General features: G+C 44.0%; 1 pseudogene across 1 annotated transcript; it reads left to right on the forward strand.

Annotated features, from left to right (window-relative positions):
* The first annotated feature begins 6,750 nt into the window (after positions 1-6,750).
* Positions 6,751-7,137, forward strand: LOC308527996 (phospholipid scramblase 3-like; annotated as a pseudogene). Its single transcript has one exon. The product of its transcript is annotated as a phospholipid scramblase 3-like (transcript).
* Positions 7,138-13,975: the final 6,838 nt, after the last annotated feature.

The raw sequence follows: 13,975 nt of genomic DNA on the forward strand, positions 1-13,975 counted from the left end.
CCCTGGGAGGGCTGCCTTCCCAGGAGCTGGTGCTGGACCACTGTGGGTTTGGGTTAATGTGGTCTTGGTGAGGAGACATTGTTGTTTTCAGCATCTTCAATTCCTGCTGTATTCTAGAAAAGGTAAGGGATACTTACTGATCACATGGCTCCAGGAGGGGCCTTGCCAAAATGACTCTACGGGCACTCACAGCAGAGTACTTTGTGTTTGCCGTGCGCGATGGACAGATACTCGGCAACCCCAGGGTGCCTTTTAATTGGGATGGCTGTTCAAACAGTAAGCATGATGTCACAGTTTTTATCCCCTCCCCCTCAACCCCGCCCAATTACTAGTATACTCTAGGCTTTTGCTCTTTAAGAGGAGAAAAGAACAATTTATTTTTCAATATTGAATTCTCTTTTCTGTTTGAAAAGAGCTCCTGGGATGTTTCAAAGAAGTTCAGGAAATGAGAAATGTTGACTCAATGATCCGTACTAGAGTAAATTAGAAGGTTATGAAAAACAAAGAAAAATCTTCTGATCCCTATTACTATAGGTTTCTGCTCAAACCCACCTTCTCCTTGTATATAACTGCTTGCCACATAAGCTGATTCTGTTTGCTTTTCAACATTCAAGGATATTTTAAGAAAAGGAGTCAATTGAAAGGGGTCTTTGAAAAGAAAGTACAGCGTTTGCTCTTCCACCCATACTCATCTTTGGTTTACCTCTGCTTACTATAGAAGCAACTTTGTGTAGGGGTTAGGAATTCAAATCTTGTCTATGGGTTTTTTTTTTTCTTTTTGTTTTTTGTTGTTGCTTTTGCTTAATTCCTCTACCCTTTTCATCTAGCCCCCCAAGCTCCTCCACTTAGCCATTTGTCAGTTTGTCTTCTGCATCTATGAATCTGTTTCCATTTTATTTGTTTGTTTATTTTTTCATTAGATTCCACATATAAGTGAAATTATATGATACCTGTCTTTCTCTGACTGCCTTATTTCGCTTAGCACAGGGGTGGGGAACATCCAGCCCATTGGCCATATCAGGCCTGTGAAATCATTTGGACTTGCCCTGCCAAGGTGTTAGCGGTGAGTTAATTACATGTTTGGCAGAAAAAAGGTTCCCCACCCTTGAAGCATAATACTCTCCAGGTCCATCCATGCTGTTACCAAAGATAACATTTCCTTCTTTTTTATGGCCAAGTAGTATTCCATTATGTAGATGTACCACAGCTCTTTTATCCACACTCACCTACTAATAGGCACTTGGCCTGCTTCCAAATCTTGGCTATTGTAACTAATGCTGTAGTGAACATAGAGTTGCAAGTGTTATTTTAAACTAGAGGCCTGGTGCATGAAATTCGTGCACAAGTGTGGTCCGTAGGCCTGGCCGGTGATCAAAGCATCTGTGTCTAGTGTGGAAGGGCAGGTCCCAGCTGATCTCTGGGCCCTGGGCAGCTACTGGACCCCCGGGCCCTCATGCGCCCCCCTCTGCCTGAGTCATGGTGCTCAAGTCTCCACGTGGAGATGCAGTGAGTGTGGCCGGACGCTATGGGCTGGGGTGCAGCGTGGGCCTCTGGGCCACCCAGTGGTGCCGCATGGAAGCCGGGCGGGCAGCGCACTGTCTCTCTCCCAGCCAGCCTCAGCAGACCGGCTCCTGCATGAACCCATGGTGAGCCTGACTGGCCCTTGCAGCCCTGGCAGCTGCGGCCCTCATAGCAAATGGGTGAACTCCCGGTGAAACTCCTAGTCGAGGGGTCAATTTGCATATTAGGCTTTTATTATATAGGATTAATGTTTCAAGTCTCTTCAGATATATTTCCAGAAGTAGAATTGCTAGGTCATAAGGCAGTTCCAATTTTTACTTTCTTGAGGAAAAAAGAGTTCAAATTCTGACAGTCTGATTCTTACTATCTGGGTCATCTTGAGCAAATTGTTTAACTGTCCTGTGCCCAGTTTTCTCACCTTTAAAATGGGAAGAATGATAATGAGTTGAATGGAGTATTACTTGTTAAGAGCTTTTAAAATGCCTGGCACTGGTTAACTGTGACTACTGTTTCTTGCTGGGGTTCTTGTCCGAGCATCAAGAAGGGTTCAGGAATCTGGAGAAGGCTGTGTGTAGTTTAATAAAGAGTCCAGAGGCAAAATATAATTTTGAAAGGCATTTGGGGGTCAGAGGAGCTTAGCTAAATGAGCTAAGTTCTAAGTTCTAAGGACTCAGGTCTAAGGTTTTAAGGTCTTAAGGTCTAAGGTCTTCTAGTCCCAGGACCCCATACTTTTTATTAACACAATTTGTCCTGAGGTGAGGCAGAGATATACACTTCAAAGGGTATACACAAGCATTGTCAGAATGGGGGAATTAGCCTACAGCTGTTCAAGTGTTTGGCCAGTAGGAGGCAATAACATGTATATTAAGATGCCCTTTAGCTGTCTGGCAGCCAAGAAATCAATTTAATGTATCCTATTCAGGTTTGGGAAAATGCCATCAGCCATTCCCAGATTCAACCCTGCTGTCATGCTGGACTTGGTCTCCGGCAGTTTCTCATTAGACTTTACCCTTAAACTGCCTCACAGTCTAGCAGCCTTTCCCTTTTTGATTGCTTTATTGTACATCAGATTCAGGTGTTAAAGGGGAGAAAAAATCCAATGTATTTTTATGATCTATCTTACAATTTCTTTGAGTACTTGTGCTTATTATTAACTAGGGGCCTGGTACATAAAGATTTGTGCATGGGAGTTGGGTCTCTCAGCCGGACCTGCACCCTTTCCAATCTGGGAGCTCTCAGGGGAGCCCTCTCCAATCCAGGAGTTTCTGTCTGTCTTTGCAATCATATGAGTGAATTGTCTGAGACCCCCAACCCAGTTTGATTTGTTGCGCAAAGAATAATAGAGGCATTTTTTTTCTTTGCTTCATTGGTGGAGATTTCCTGGAAGTTTTAGGATATCTTCCCTTTAATTTTTCCTAGACATTCTGATTTTACTTATGTTTCTCACCTTTGCTTTCCCTCTATCACCCACCACAACAGTAACAGGCTCACTTTGCTCTACTGTCTAACAGTGGTTCTCAACCTGTGGGTCGCAACCCCTTTGGCAGTCAAACGACCCTTACACAGGGGTCTCCTAAGACCATCCTGCATATCAGATATTTACATTACAATTCATAACAGTAGCAGCATTACAGTTATGAAGTAGCAACGAAAATGATTTTATGGTTGGATTACAATACGAGGAACTGTATTTAAAGGGCCAGAAGGTTGAGAACCACTGGTCTAGGAGATCTGTCTGCCACCAGAACTACTATTCCCAGAATTCCTGGTGCTCCCCACACTGTTCATTTTCCCTTCCTGCTCTGTCTCCATCCCACAGCCTCCCCCTCTGCCAAGTCCTCCAAGCTGCCAGCCCTCCCTCTCTGCTCTCCACCCGGTGGCTTGGGGGATCAACTGAGGGAGCCACATCCCCCAAGCTGCTGACTCTCCTGCTCTGCTCTCTACCCGGTGCCTGTGTATGCAAATTAACCCACCATATTTATTGGGTTAATTTGCATACTCAATCCTGATTGGCTGGTTAGAGTAGCGGAGGGATGGTCAATTTGCATCTTTCTCTTTTATTATATAAGACTAGAGGCCCGGTGCACAAAAATTTGTGCACTCAGGGTGTGGGGTCCCTCAGCCCGGCCTGTGCCCTCTCACAGTCTGGGACCCCTCAGGGTATGACCACCTGCTGGCTTAGGCCCGCTCCCCAGGGGATTTGGCCGAAGATGGCAATCAGAAATCCCTCTGGCAGCCTGGCAGCCCTCGGGGGATGTCCACTTGCCAGCAGGGAGCAGGCCTAATCTGCAGTAGGACATCCTTAGTGCTGCTGAGGAGGCAGGAGAGCGTCCCACCACCACCGCTGTACTGGCAACCATCAGCCTGGCTTGTGGCTGAGCAGAGCTCCTCCCATGTGAGAGTGCCCTGACCACCAGAGGGCAGCTCCTGCATTGAGCATCTGCCCCCTGGTGGTCAGTGTGTGTCATTCCCAGTCCTTCTGCTGTTAGGGTCAGTTTGCATATTACCCTTTTATTATATAGGATAGAGGCCTGGTGCACAGGTGGGGGCTGGCTGGTTTTCCCTGAAGGGTGTCCCGGATCAGGGTAGGGGTCCCGCTGGGGTGCCTGTCCTGCCTGGATGAGGGGATGATGGCAGTTTGCAGCTGGTCACACCCCCTTCAGGGTGGGGGTCCCCACTGGGGTGCCTGGCCAGTCTGGGTGAGGGGCTGAGGGCTGTTTTCTGGCTGGCGGGTGACTGAAGCTCCCAACCTCTCCTTTTTTTCTTTATTCTGGGATTTATTTACCTTCTATGGCTGTCACTGGAACTGAGAGCCGGCTTTAGCTCTGAGGCTTGGCTCCAGCTCTGAGACCTCGGATGCTGAAAGTAGGTATCTGGGTTTGTTTGGCTTCTATAATTGAAACACTGTTGCAGCTCCAGCTCTGAGGACCAGCTGGTGGAAAGCAGGTTTTTGGGGTTTGTTTAGCTTCTATAATTGCAACATTGTCTCTTAGAGTGCAGCTCAGAGGCCGGCAGCGTCAGGCAGGGAACCTTGGCTTCCTCCATCACTGGAGCAAGCAAGCCTCCTGTTCGCTTCAGCTGCCTGGCTGCTGGCCGCCATCTTGGTTGGCAGTTAATTTGCATATAACCCTGATTAGCCAATGGGAAGCATGTTGGAGGTACAGTTAATTACCATGTTTGTCTATTATTAGATAAGATAATTAACATTTGAATTAACTTTATTATTTACAAAGAATTTTTACTATATAGAGTTTTAGCCTCACAACAATCCCTTAATGTTAAGAATCGATAGAATGTGATGTCAGCAAGATGGTGCAATAGGAGTTTTCTACTGTCACCCCTCTCCCACCCTCCCACACACAGAGCATTGATTTTGACAGTTACCCATAGACAAAATACTGATAGGAGTTTGGGAGTTCCAGCATGGCTTTGGAGCAAAAAATTCCAAGAATAGGTGCATTGAAGAGAATAAGAAGAAATTTTCACTTTACCAGCATACCTCTCTCCCAAGTGACACAGCTCACTGCCAAAAAAGATTCCCTTATTCTGAGATTTCTTCCACAAGGAAATGTGAGAATATATCTCTTCTTCCCCACCAGCTATACAGGATATTTCCAAAGGGCCTACTTTCTTCTCTCTCCCCCTAAAATATTCAGGTAATATGTATGCCTGAGGGGCTGGGAGATGCTGGAAGTATAGCACCTAGGGCTTGGAAATTATTGATGTGACATGGTTATTACTAACTGCTTTATGGACCTTATCAGCAAGACTGACCCTGAGCTGCTGGGGACATCCTGTCCCAGCTGGCCCACATACATGCCTGATGCTCTGCATGACTCACCCACACATCCTTATGGCTGGCTCCCTGAGAATGATGAGTACCATCTTTTGCACACAGCTAGTGTCCATGTGCAGAAAGCCAACCTGTCTGTGCCAACCTCCTGCAACCCCTCCCCCCAGTCATCATGGCCCTGATTGGGCCCTGATTGTGGAAGGCTGGCTGGCCAACCTCCCGCCATCTCCTCCTCCTGATAGGCCCAGCCCTGATCTGCCACGATTGGGGCTGGGCTGGCCAGATCCCACCCATGCACAAATTCATGCCCTGGGCCTCTAGTCAATAAATAAAAAAAAACAAGTTTTATCTTGGATGTAAAGAAAAGGAAGCCAATGTGCACTGTTGTTAATGCAGACTGGTGCAGCCACTGTGGAAAGCAGTATGGAGTTTCCTCAGTAAATTAAAAATGGAACTGCTTTATGACCCAGTGATTCCACTTCTGGGAACTTATCCAAAAAAACCTGAAACACTAATTTGAAAGAATATATACACCCTATGTTCATTTCAGTGTTGTTTACAATAACCTAGATTTGGAAACAGCCCAAGTGCCCATCCTAATATATAAAAACCCAGGGTCCGTAACATCCAAAATGACCAAAGGCTTGATTGAACGCCAGGCTAGGGACCTGAGGGAGTGGGAGCTGATCAATCAGTGTGGTGAGTGGCTGCAAAGGCAACTTCTTGGTCCCTCGTCCTGGGCCTCAAACTCCAATCAATCAGTGGCGGAGGCGGGGCGGAACTGGGGACTGTCTCTCTTAGTAGTCCTCCGGGTTCAATCTTTTTTTTTTTTTTTTTAATATATTTTTATTGATTTTTTTACAGAGAGGAAGGAAGAGGGATAGAGAGTTAGAAACATCAATGAGAGAGAAACATCGACCAGCTGCCTCCTGCACACCTCCTACTGGGGATGTGTCCGCAACCAAGGTACATGCCCTTGACCGGAATTGAACCTGGGACCTTTCAGTCCTCAGGCCTATGCTCTATCCACTGAATCAAAGCAGTTTGGCCTCCAGGTTCAATCTTAAGAGGACAGGTCAGGCACCAATGGACCAGCGCTGCTGGCACAATCCCAACAGTGCTGCCGGCCTCCTGGAACTTGGCCTCGGTATCTGGCGGTACCCTTTCTCCCTTGTGGAGCATCTAGGGAGGACTACTAAGGGAGCCAGTCCCCAGTTCTGCCCTACCTCGAATTCTTGGTGCTGATCAGATTCTGCTTCACCATCAGAATGAGTGGAAATGCTCCTAGGCTGGGAGACAAATAACTGGTATGAATTGTGCTCAGGGGCTAGACAGCCCCTGGGTCAGGTGGCTGAAGAGAGCAACTCCTGTGCATGTCTGTGTTGTGGGGCTGCCGGCCTCTTTGCATCCATCTGGTGGACTCCGGGGACCGAGAGATGGAAGTACAGTCACCACCAGGCACCACCATTGGCCATGTCCTGCAGCCCTGGCATCCCTTCCTCCCCAAGTTCTCCATTCAAGATGCCGATTGCCATACGATCCTGTGAGTGGAGGAGCCCTGCTGGACCTGTGGCTGTGGCACGGACACCTACTTTGAGGTGAAGACTCCAGATGAGTCCCACAGTGTGGGCCGCATCAGCAAGCAGTGGGGGGAGGGGAGCCTGTTTCAAGAAGCCCACATGGATGCAGATGACTTTGGCTTGCAGTTCCCGCTGGATCTGGACGTGAGAGTGAAGGCTGTACTGCTGGGAGCCACATTCCTCATTGACTACATGTTCTTTGAGAAGCGCCGAGGCCCTGGGCCCTCTGCCATCACCAGTTAGATGGCATCTCAGGGAGAGGATCTTCACCTCAGCCAGAAATCAAGGTGGTCACCTGGCCTGGCCTGGCCCCTCCTCAGAGGCAGCCCTTTCCTCATGTTCACTGCAGAGGACAGACAGGGATGCCTAAGAGGCTGAGGCCATGGTGCCCCATCCCTACCCTACTCCCCTCACCTCCTTCACCTGTGGCCCTCACAGAAGGGTATGTATGAGAGCCCTTCCCCTGCTACCTCTCACCACTGTCTCCGGCCATCCCTCAGCACACAGGCATATCGGCTTTCAGACTTTCCCTACTCACTTCCTCTCACCCCCTTCCAGGGCCTCTGGAATCCAGGGCTCTGTGGTTTTACAACAGAGCTGAGGTGGGAAAGGGTAAACAACACCAAAAATGGCTGATATGGCCACCCACCTCTGCCTCAGCTTGACCAATTAGTTCAGCCTCAGAATGTGGCACTCAGAGGAGATGCCTACTTCCCCAGCAACGGCTCTAGGGCCTCAGCCCCAGTGCCAACTCCTCTCCCCTTTGGCCCTCCCCACAGCTGGTGCTTGCTGCAGCTCTGTGTGCCTTACTTAACCACTCCTTTCTTCCCTGTTCCTACAAAGGAGGCTGCATCTTTGTATGTTATATTCATATAAACTTTGTAACATTTTGGAAAAAAAATAAAACACAAAACGATGACCAAGAGAATGTCACAGTCAACGTCCAGAGTCTGGCTCAGGAGAACAGAGAGAAAGGAGAATTCCATAAGTTGGCCAATGCCAAGATATTTCTGAGTGACTCCCTGGCGTGTGACAGTTGTGTGACCACAGAGGAATGGTCCAAATTTCTCAGCAGTGGTAAGGACCAGCGAGCAGGTGGGCGACAAGGAGTGAGGGGTTCGGGACTGCGAGAGGGATTTCCAACTGTCGGCTGGTGGACATCCCCTGAAGGGTCCCGGACTGTGAGAGGGTGCAGGCCGGGCAGAGGGACCCCCCACCCTCCCCGCAGTGCACTGATTTTTTGTACCGGGCCTCTTGTCAGTAGATAAGTGGCTAAAAAAGCAGTGGTACATTTACACAGTGGAATACTACATAGCTGTTAAAAAAGGAAATTTTTGCTTCAGCATGGGTGGACCTAGAGAGTATTCTGCTAATTGAAATAAGCCAGCCAGAGAAAGACATATAATATATGATTTCACTTATATGTGGAATCTCATGAACCAAATGAACAAACAAAATAGAAACACACTCAGATACAGAGAACACTCTGATAGCTGTTAGAGGGGAGGGAGGGGGGACTGGGTAAAAAGGGGGAAGGGATAAGCAAAAAGATAAAATCCAGCTGTCAAACATATGTTGTATGTCAGCAGCAGCCTCCTACATCTTGTGTGTTCTGTTTCTCTTGATTGAATAATTTTTGTGTGCTTGTTTTGATCTTATGAGATTGTTTTGGTAACATGCTATAGAGGCTCGCAGTGTAAGAGCAGTAGGCTAGCCTATATAGTCTAGGTGTGTAGTAGGCTATAACATCTAGGACTGTGTGAGCACACTCTCTGATATTTGTACAACAGTGAGATTTCCTAAGGATGTATTTCTCAGAAAGCATCCCCCTCATTAAATGGTGCATGACTGTACTTGAAATTTATTAAACAAGTGGACCTTAAGTACTCTCAGAACAACAACAAAATGTGAGATGATGGATGTATTAATTAACTTGATTGTGATAATCATTTCACAATGCATATCAAAACATTTTATTATATATTTTCAATATGTACAATTTTATTTGTACATTATCTTACCAATAAGAGACAAACATGTAAATTGACTGTCCCTCTGCTACACTCACCAGCCAATCAGGAGAGTATGCAAATTAACCCAACAGAGATGGTGGTTAATTTGCATACACAGGCGTGGAGTGAAGACTGAAGGCTCTGGCCAGAGCAGTGAAGACTGAAGGCTGAAGAGGCATTGCTTCTCCTCTGTGGCTGGAGCAAAGGCCTGGGTCCTGGGTGCCGGAGGAAAACTGGTGCAGGCAGCCAGGGGAAGGAAGGCCTATTGCACGAATCTCTTTGTGCAACTGGCCTCTAGTACCTCTATAAATGTGGTGGGAAATACTAGATAGGAGATACTTGTATAAGATGTCATGTTCTGCCGAAACCGGTTTGGCTCAGTGGATAGAGCGTCAGCCTGCGGACTGAAAGGTCCCAGGTTCGATTCCGGTCAAGGGCATGTACCTGGGTTTTGGGCACATCCCCAGTAGGAGATGTGCAGGAGGCAGCTGATCGATGTTTCTCTCTCATCGATGTTTCTAACTCTCTATCCCTCTCCCTTCCTCTCTGTAAAAAATCAATAAAGTATATTAAAAAAAAAAGATGTCATTTTCTGACAGCCTTTCTAATAAAATTACATAATAATTCTAAATGAGATTTAAATGGATAATATAAAAAAAGACAAGGCTCAGGTAAAAAAAGAGATGGATATTTTTACCAGAACAGAGCAGAAACACAGTGTTGGGCTAAATGCCATGGAGCTGCTGGGCTCTAGACTCAGAAAACAGGGCAATGGCAGTAGGAATTTGGTTTCTGTGTACACTATGGTCTTACATATTTTCATGTGAGATGGAGGACCAAATCCAGGCTCACAGATTAAAACCAGAGACTGGGTAAAACATCCTGCCCATGGAAATAAACTAAAAACCCAAATGGCTGCAACTACAGCTTGGAGCTGTCTTGTAACATGCGGGGGGCCAAAGAAGGGAACAGAATTTCAGCCTCACAGCTTGAATTTAATCAGCCACCTAGAGCTTTCATGGCCGTATGGGCAAAATTCACATACATGTGGCAAATGCATGGATTTCAGAGACAAATTTTGTGGCTGGTGAGGACAGAGGAAAGGAATCTCTATTTCCTTGTGTGAACAAATGGGACTTGTAACTAGTCAGACTTGTGTATTTGCTAGTGTGATATTCAAATTTTGTTCATGTTTTGGGGGTATTTTAGATATATTTACTTATATATTTGTCTCCTTATATTAATCTGTGCATTATGAATGCAGACACTACATCTTTTTTTTTTTAAATCTGTTTTTATTGACTTCAGAGAGGAAGGGAGAGGGAGAGAGAGATAGAAACATCAATGATGAGAGAGAATCATTGATTGGCTTCCTCCTGCGTGCCCCACACTCGGAATTGAGCCCGCAACCTGGGCATGCGCCCTGACTGAGAATCAAATCATTACCTCCTGGTTCATAAGTTGACACTCAACCACTGAGCCATGCTGGCCAGACCAGACACTATAACGCACCAACCATTGTTGGTAATGGTGTGAAGGATGTTAGCAAGTACTTCTCAGACAATTAGGTCTGTCAAAACTTGAAATCATTAATATAAAAGACAATGTGGAAATATGCAAATCAACTTGGAACAAAGTCTTTGAAAACTTTATTTAGTCTTTTGAACAAGAGCTTATTCTTAAAATATTTCTAGGATTATATCTTCAATGTGATGCCATCTGTTTCCTTGTCATTTATATAATGTTAGAAATTTTTACACTGCCTTTTTATTACTCTTAATTGTATGATTCATAACCAGATATTAGGAATAAGAAAGAATATATTAAAAATTGAGGAAGAGATTTACATGATAATAATACCCTTTTAATATTTATTTTTGTACTAAGTGAATCATACCACAAGGAAATTAGAAAGCTAGATATGTTAAATAAATTACAATATTTATTTTATTACCTACCATTTAAATGTGATTGAATTAAAAAATGATCTCATTATTTGCTTTAACAGATATATAAATAGGAATTATATTAGTCAGAATTTTATATGAGCTGATTTTATAAAGTTGAACTTAATAAGTGAGAAAAGTCTGTGACCAATATATTCTATGGTTGTGGGGAAAATATAAATGTGGTAGCCACCCTCCAAGGTGGCCCCAATAATCCCCATGTCCTGATGTTCAGAGTTTGTATAATCTACTCCCACATTGAACAAGCTAATCTGTATAACAAGATAATGTGGAAATGACAGTGTGTGAGCGTGGAGGGAACACAGTGAAAGATATGACTTGATCTCTTTATTTTTTATCTGAGGATTTTCTTTTTTTTTTAAATTCTTTATTAGTTAAGGTATTAAAATGTGTCCTCATCCCCCCATTAAACCCCCACCCTCCCCCGCCCCCCACTCATGCTCTCATCCCCCTGTTGTCCATGTCCATTGGTTTGGCTTATATGCATGCATACAAGTCCTTTGGTTGATCTCTTCCCCTTGCTCCCTCCCTCCCCTACTTTCCCTCTGGGGATTAATAGTCTGATCACTGTTTCTCTGTCTTTGGATTTGTCCCTGTTCATTGACTTGATCTCTTTAATATTACTTGCCTTGGGGGAAAATCAGCTACTCAAACCAACGTGAGTAAGAGTCCTCAAGCATCCCTATGGAGAGGCCCATGTTGCACGGAATTAGACTCCTGCCAACAAGCAGGACTAACTTGTCAGGTGTATGAATGAGCCACCTTGGCAGTGGACCATCCAGCCCCAGTCCAGCCTTCACATGACTGTAATCTCAGCAAACATCTTGACTTCCACTTCACAAAAGATGCTGAGCCAAAACACCTAGCTAAAATGGATTCTTGACCCACAGAAACTATGAGATAATGAATGATTATTAAGATGCTAAATTTTGGGGTAATTTGTTATACAGAAATATATTACTAGTGAACTTTACCAGCAAAATTTCTATTTCTTCTTTGCTTTTCCAATTTTATTGTCACTAATTACTCATACTTCCAGAATTTTTTATACCACAAGAAAGAGTTGGCACTCCAATGAGCAGGTGAGGGGTTTATACAGAAGGAATTTTTTCTCTTGTTCTAGGGCCAAAGCACAGATGGAGGATAAATACAGGGTGTCCCCCCAAAATATATACAAATTTTAACAGGTTATAGCTCTGACATTTTGAAAATGAAATGTGTCTTAATAAACACATTTAATAAAAGAAACAATATTAAAAATTATGTACCTCCTGTCATTCAAGTGTATACTGTAACTAAAATAATGTTATTTTTTGGAGACTGAGTACTAAAATACTAGCATAGGATTCTATTTTTCATTTTTTTTAGTATTGTCTTATTTTTGCTTCTTTCTTTTTTCTTTTTTTGTCTTTATTGATTAAGGTATTACATATGTGTCCTTATCCTCCTATTGCCCCCCCACCCTACTCGGTTCATGCCCTCACCCCCCCTAGTGTCTGTGTCCATTGGTTATGCTTATATGCATACATACAAGTCCTTTGGTTGATCTCTCCCCCTAACCCCCACCATCTCCTACCTTTTCTCTGAGGTTTGAGCATCTGATCGATACTTCTCTGTCTCTGGATCTGTTTTTGTTCACCAGTTTATGTTGTTCATTATAATCCACAAATGAGTGAGATCATGTGATATTTATCTTTCTCTGACTGACTTATTTTGCTTAGCATAATGCTCTCCAGCTCCATACATGCTGTTGCAAATGGTAGGAGTTCCTACCTTTTTATAGCTGCAGAGAATTCCATTGTGTAGAAATAAAACAGTTTTTAATCCACTTATCTGCTGATGGACACTTAGGCTGTTTCCAAATCTTAGCTATATTGTAAATTGTGCTGCTATGAACATAGGGGTGCACATATCCTTTCTGATTGGTGTTTCTGGTTTATGGGGATATATTCCTAGAAGTGGTATTAATGGGTCAAATGGAAGTTCCATTTTTAGTTTTTTGAGGAAACTCCATACTGTCTTCCATAGTGTCTGCATTCCCACCAGCAGTGCACGAGTGTTCCTTTTTCTCCGCATCCTTTCCAGCATTTGTCATTTGTTGACTTGTTGATGATAGCCATTCTGACAGGTGTGAGACGGTACCTCATTGTTGTTTTGATTTGCATCTCTCGGATGATTAGTGACTTTGAGCATATTTTCCTATGTCTCTTGGCCTTCCTTATGTCCTCTTTTGAAAAGTGTCTATTTAGGTCCGTTGCCCATTTTTTGATTGGGTTGTTTCTCTTCCTTTTGTTAAGTTGTATGAATTCCCTATAAATGTTGGAGATTAAATCCTTATTGGAGATAACATTGGCAAATATGTTCTCCCATGCAGTAGGCTTTCTTCTTGTTTTGCTGATGGTTTCTTTTGCTGTGCAGAAACTTTTTATTCTGATGTAACCCCATTTGTTTACTTTCTCTTTAGTTTCCATTGCCCTAGGAGCTCTATTGGTGAAGATATTGCTTCGGCATATGTCTGAGATTTTGCTGCCTGTGGATTCGTCTAATATTTTTATGGTTTCCCATCTTATGTTTAAGTCCTTTATCCATTTTGAGTTTATTTTTGTGTATGGTGTAAGTTGGTGGTCTAGTTTCATTTTTTTGCATGTATCTGTCCAATTTTCCCAACACCATTTATTGAAGAGACTATCTTGGCTCCATTGTATGCTCTTGACTCCTTTCTCAAATATTAATTGAGCATAGTGATTTGGGTTGATTTCTGGGTTCTCTATTCTATTCCATTGGTCTATATGTCTGTTCTTGTGCCAGTACCAGGCAGTTTTGAGAACAGTGGCTTTGTGATGCAGCTTAATATCTGGTATTGAGATCCCTCCTACTTTGTTCTTCTTCCTCAGGATTGCTACAGCTATTTGGGGACTTTTTAAAATTCCAGATGAATTTTTGGAGAGTTCATTCTAGGTCTATGAAATATGCCATTGGTATTTTAATGGGAAGTGCATTGAATCTATAGATTGCTTGGGATAGTATGGACATTTTAATGATGTTGTTTCTACCAACCCATGAACACGGTATGTTCTTCCATCTGTTTATTTCTTCCTCTAT

The sequence above is a fragment of the Myotis nattereri genome (genome assembly GCF_964212035.1).
Source record: "Myotis nattereri genome assembly, chromosome: 1".
Lineage (NCBI taxonomy): Eukaryota > Metazoa > Chordata > Mammalia > Chiroptera > Vespertilionidae > Myotis > Myotis nattereri.